This window comes from Arachis ipaensis, chromosome B06 (assembly GCF_000816755.2).
Source record: "Arachis ipaensis cultivar K30076 chromosome B06, Araip1.1, whole genome shotgun sequence".
Taxonomy (NCBI): Eukaryota; Viridiplantae; Streptophyta; class Magnoliopsida; order Fabales; family Fabaceae; genus Arachis; species Arachis ipaensis.
In genome coordinates, this window is record NC_029790.2 from 45474858 (window position 1) to 45480889 (window position 6032).

General features: G+C 36.5%; 2 long non-coding RNA genes across 2 annotated transcripts; both read left to right on the forward strand.

Annotated features, from left to right (window-relative positions):
- LOC110263317 lies at window positions 2800-3983 on the forward strand. Its single transcript, XR_002348731.1, has 2 exons — window positions 2800-3583; window positions 3720-3983. It is a non-coding gene; the product is annotated as an uncharacterized LOC110263317 (long non-coding RNA).
- Window positions 4971-5830, forward strand: LOC110263974. The gene is made up of 2 exons (XR_002349699.1): window positions 4971-5061; window positions 5270-5830. It is a non-coding gene; the product is annotated as an uncharacterized LOC110263974 (long non-coding RNA).

The window sequence follows — 6032 nt, forward strand, 5'->3', positions numbered from 1 at the left end:
TTTTTTTGCAGCAAGGAAGGAAAGAGAGCCGAGAAATACATATCTAGTTTGAGTAGGAAGAGGGAGCATTGAGTGCTGACTCGCACTGGTTGTGAAGCCATGCTTGCGGTGTATCTTGACACAAAAACTTTGACTTGAAGGGTTAAAAAATTAGTCGAGAAGAACAACCACGATCTTGTCCCACAATGCTTGGTATACCTAATTCCAAACCACCAAGGGTTGACTGAGCCACAAAAAGCTCAGGCGAATACCATGCATGATCATGGTCTTCCAACCTCTAAAATAATGGGACTAATGGTAGGCCAAGCCAATGGTTATGCCAATGTCGGGTTCACAAAGAAGGACCTAGATAATCACTTTCAAAGAACTTGTGGTGCAAAGCTCATTGGTGGGGATTCCAATGCGACGATTAGCTATCTACTAGGGAAAGCAGATGTCGACCCGATGGCCATGGCAAGGAACAATGCTACTGATGAAGGTCAGCTAGCAAATTTATTTTGGGCAGATGGCATTTGTAGGTCCAATTATCAGTGTTTTGGAGATATTCTTGCATTCGATACAACCTACCAGAAGAATAAGTACAGAAGGCCATTATCTTCTCAGGTTGTAACCATCACCGCCAAACATGTATATTTCGTTTTGCCTTGATAGAGGATGAATGGACGGTAACATATATGTGGTTGTTGCAAAACTTTGTAGAAGTCATGCTAAACAAGTCTCCTAGTGTTGTGGTCACAGACGGTGACGAAGCAATGATCAGATCCTGAGATGATCCTGTGAGGTCCACAGATCCTGAGGTGTCAAGGCATTTACATCCCTGCACCAATTTAGGCATGCAAAATGCCCTTGCACACAACTCTGGCGTTCAGTGCCAGGTTGGTGCCCATTTTGGGCGTTCAACGCCCCTTTGCTGCCATTTTTGGCGTTGAACACCAGAACCATGCTTGTTCTGGGCGTTCAGCGCCAGGATGCTCCTATTCTGGGCGTTCAGCGCCAGAACTATGCTCTGTTCTGGCGTTTTCATTCATGAAACTTACAGTGGCCTTAGATAGATCAGAGACTAGATTTGCTAAATTAGAAGCATTTTGTTCAGAGTTCTCTGTCTGTTGCTGAGTTGATGATGGAAAAGGTTTGCTATTGCTAAACCTGTTTCTTCCACCATTGTTAAAGCCTTGTTGAGGCTTCTGATCCTTCCATGAGAAATTTGGATGATTTCTCCATGTTGCGTTATAGGTGTTTCCATAAGGTTCACCTAAATAATTTACCTTTGCTATTCCAGGGTTCTCAGGATCATAGGCTTCCTCTTCAGAAGATGCCTCTTGAGTACTGTTGGATGCAGCTTGCATTCCATGCAGAATCTGAGAGATCATATTGACTTGCTGAGTCAATATTTTGTTCTGAGCCACTATGGCATTCAGAGTATCAACCTCAAGAAAACAAAAAATCATCAAGATCAAACAAGAAGACTTACCAAGAACAACTTGAAGATCATGAATAACACTATGAATGCATGAATTTTCGAAAAAATGCAAGATGCATATGCAATTGACACCAAACTTATAACATGACACATGACTCAAACAAGAAACAGAAAAATATTTTTGATTTTTATGATTTTCTAATTTTTTTGTATTTTCTTTTAATTTTTTTGAAAATATTTGGGAAAAAGGAAGCAATGAATTCATAGTCCTCAATCAAAATCCTGGGAATTAGACATGGCTTAATAGCCAGCCAAGCTAAAACATGTTATATGAGACACTAGAATTCATTCTTAAAAATTCTGAAGAAAAATAGATTTTTGAAAACATTTTTATTTTAAAAAAAAAATTTTTTTTCGAAAACAAGAGAAAAATTTTTGAAAGATTTTTGAAAAATTTTTGAAAACAAAACAAAAAGAAAATTACCTAATCTGAGCAACAAGATGAACCGTCAGTTGTCCAAACACGAACAATCCCTGGCAACGGCGCCCAGAAAAACACACAAACTCATAGTAAAGTCCAGAAATGTGAATTTAACACAAAATCTATTAAAAACATCCCTAAAAGTAACCAGATTCTACTAAAAACATACTAAAAACAATGCCAAAAAGCGTATAAATTATCCGCTCATCAGAAGGCAACAATTTGAGAAATCTTTCCATATGCAACTCACCGATTTTGTGGTTGGCACATTCAGAAGAATGTAACGGCAAATATAAAAAACAAAAATTTTTCCAACGACTTCAGAAGATGTTTGTATGCTCCATGGAATCCGAATGAATTTGAAGAATATTGGGAGAATATGATAAAAAAAATATGGGTTGGAGGAAAATGAATGAATTCTAAATGAATATGAGAAGAGGAAAAGTTGGGCAAGCGATTACTTGAGGGATAAATTCTGTGCTGGATTTAGAACAATATCAAGGTGTGAGGCGATAAACAACTTCATCAAGAGGTTTATTTGCATTCGCCAAAGTCTTCTAGAGTTGGTCCAAGATTTTGAACATGCTCTTAGGGACTATAGGAACAATGTATTAGTTTCTCAATTTAAGACGCTGTATAGGGAGCCCATTCTAATTACTGGGCTAGAAGCATTGGAGCTTTCTGCTGCCAACTTTTACACAAGGGAGATTCTTGGAGAAGTAAAAAAGGAGATTCAAGGAGTGGTCGCATTAGATGTAATAAATGAGGAAAACATATCCACCATTGTTGTATTAAAAGTTAAGGAGTGTGACAGGAGGCAACAAATTTATAACGTACTTTATGATCACAATACTGAGCATATTGAGTGTGAATGTAGTCGGTGGGGTAGTGAAGGCATTCCTTGCAGCCACATGTTTTGTGCAATGAAAATGGTAGGTTTACAAAAGTTGCCAGATAGTCTTCTTTTGAAAAGATGGTCAAAGGATGCCAAGAAGTATCTGGATGAAAGTTCTGCTGGAGGCACTATGCAAGACAAAGAAAGAAAATTTTTAATGCGCTATAGCGCATTGTCAGTAGCAGCTACGTGGATGGTATTCTTAGGAGCTCAAGATGGTCCTTCTTTCCATGACACTATGAATGAAGTCTGTCGTTGGACCCAAACACTAGAACAAAAATCTGGCTTGAAAAGACAAACAAGAGATTCTCCCACGCCAAACTTCGTTGGTGACCCTTCGGTGGTCAAGACAAAAGGAGCACCCAAGGGGAAAAAGGAGAGGGGTAAACGGAGGTGCACTAAATGCAACAGTGCTGGTCATGTAAAGAATAAATGTCCTGTGAGCAATGACGGTGACGATTTGAGGGATAAGACTGGTAGTGGCGAGTAAGCTAGCTTTGGTACTGAGGAGGTCAGTAAGATGCAATATTGCATTAGTTGTTACTTGAATTAAAATAAACTGGTAACCTCTATGTTGTAGTTATTCTTGATAGAATTTTTGACTCCATGTATTATTTTTTCATAGGAGCTTCCCAAGGATCCTATGGCTTCTCAAGAGACATTAGCAGTGCCAAATACAGAAGTAAATGCACTTGTACAACAAGAGTTTGGGCTAGGTGATTTAGGATTGATTAATGGCCATGAGACTCCCATCCCACCGTATGGAAGTCATCAGTGGCTACTACAGGTATAAATAATAAGGGATGAATAATTGCATTATTGAAACTTAGTATTTTGGTAAGTTTTAAACTATTTGAAATCACATTATGATTCGCTGAAGTCCTTTTTATTTCTCTCAAATTTGTTTGTGATGTGAAGAACAGGTTGTACAACAAGTACATTATTCAAAGTTCAATGGGATGCAGTAGCATGTACTTGTATATACTCATGAGAGTATGGTTTAAGATGTTAGTTAAATTCTTGGATTTCAAATAGTAGTTCTTTGAGGTTGATATAAATTTTTAATAATTAAATTTTTAGATATTTATCATAACTTGTCATCATTACACTCTGCTGAAATGTGCAGAAGGATTCAATAGTTTTGATTTATATAGTTAAAATCTTATTGATTCTTATTCATGCTAAAATTCAAAAGGGTCTCTTGTTGTTTCTTATTCATGCTAAAATGCATGCTAAAATTTTGTTTGATTTACGAAATGCATGGAAAAATTATTATAACTGTAATATACCTTCCATGGTTGATGTCTCGACAAGTATCAATCTGTGTGCTAAAGAAAAAGACGATATGGAACCTGTGTTCTCTTCCTGAGAAAAAGAGAGTATTGCAACTACTTCTTCCAGAGGGATCTCTACAACAGTCCCATGATAACTCCAGAGGTGAAGCCATGTGATCCTTTGATCAGCAATATTTTAGTCGTCACCATGCTAAGAAATCAGTTATACAACTGGATGAAGAAATAGAGAAGGTATTTCTTGAATATTTATAGTATATTTGAAAAATGAAATTGGCTTATTAGAATTATTTTTAGATAAAAGATTAATTTTCTGAACAAGAAAAGAGAATGGAGGACAAGAGATCCTCATGTAAAAGGAAACGAATGAAAGAAGACATTAAAGAGCAAAATTTGGAAATTTATCGTCTTGTTTGAGGGTGAAATTCTCTCTAAAATGTCATGTGCTTTGAATAAAAATAGTGTGACTTAACTAGCAGGTAAAAATCGTAGCCAAAGATAATAGAACTATTCCTCTTTTAAGATTTTTGTTTTGAGGCATTCTGGTTCAAAAGTCAATAAGTAGCAAGAATTTTGTTATTGTTGACTCAGGAAGAATGAAAAGCATCTATTATGCTGGATTTATGTCTATAGAGCTTCAAACTTAAAGCATCAAAACTTTTGCAACTTCTTTTGTTATCTTATGAAAAAGTTTTGCCAAGCTGGTAGGTTTCTTTTTACCGCAGTGACTGTTTTGAAAAAACGAAGGAGATGCCCTTGATTTGTTGATAAATGGTTATTTGCTCTTTTTATCTAGTTTCATCTTGGATTTTAATCTGATAATTTCAAGCACATATTTACTCTGAACAATTAATACTTATGAAGGACAATTCTACTGGTATATAGGAATGTCATTTTAAAAAATGAATACCAATCTTCAAAGCTATGTGAGGCACTGTACACCAATTGCGAGGACATGATGGATCGGCTTCAGGTTCTCAGACTACCTTCCAAGGCAAAGTTTAATGCGGGATTGCAGAATTGCACTCATAGTTTTGAGAACGAGTGTGTCAGACCGTCGAAAACAAACTACGAGCAGCGCATAACGAAGGTCTGTTATCATAATTGCATTTTTCTGTCAACCTGTATTCTACCATATAATGGGGGCATAATCTTCACAATTTCTTTTTCAATTTTTGCAGATGTTGGGGAAATCTAAGTCTCAATTTATAAAGGATTATAACCAAAGGCTTTTTAATTGGTTGGTGGCCTTCTCCCTCGTCATGATCGTGATTGGCCGCTTTATTATAAAGTTCATTTTGATCGAAATGGGAGCATGGTTACTTTTTATATTTCTTGAGACCTACACAAGGATGTTTTGATCAGCAGAATCACTGTACTATAATCCAGTTTCACATTTTATAGTTGCAGCACCACACCATGTATATTCAGCACCACACCTATACTTAATTATCTATATATTCAGTACTAACCTACATGTTTGTGTTGGTGCAGTGGCGAGCCATGACTCTGCCTGATAGATACATTGAGCATGGATCTCAGAAGGATCAAATTCAAGCAGCAGGGTTGAGTTCAAACCATATTGTAGCTACTGCTTTGTCATTAACCAATGTTCAACGAAACAATCGTTTGCTTCTCAACATGCAAATATGAACCTTATTATTAATAGGATTTCAAATGTAAATAAATATATAACGCTAATAAATTAAAGCTCTGCCAAAGATTTGTTATTAGACCGTGTTTATTTGATGATTATTAAAACACCCCTAGCCTGCTAATGGGAACAGCAATTTGTACATCATAGGAAACAGGGGTGATTGGCTACTATATGGCTAGCTTTTATGACTCTTATATTGAGCAGAACATACAATTAAAAGCAAACCGTTGATAAAATTCAACAATCACTCACAAAGGGCAAAGTTTTGATTAATATCTGCTTAATTC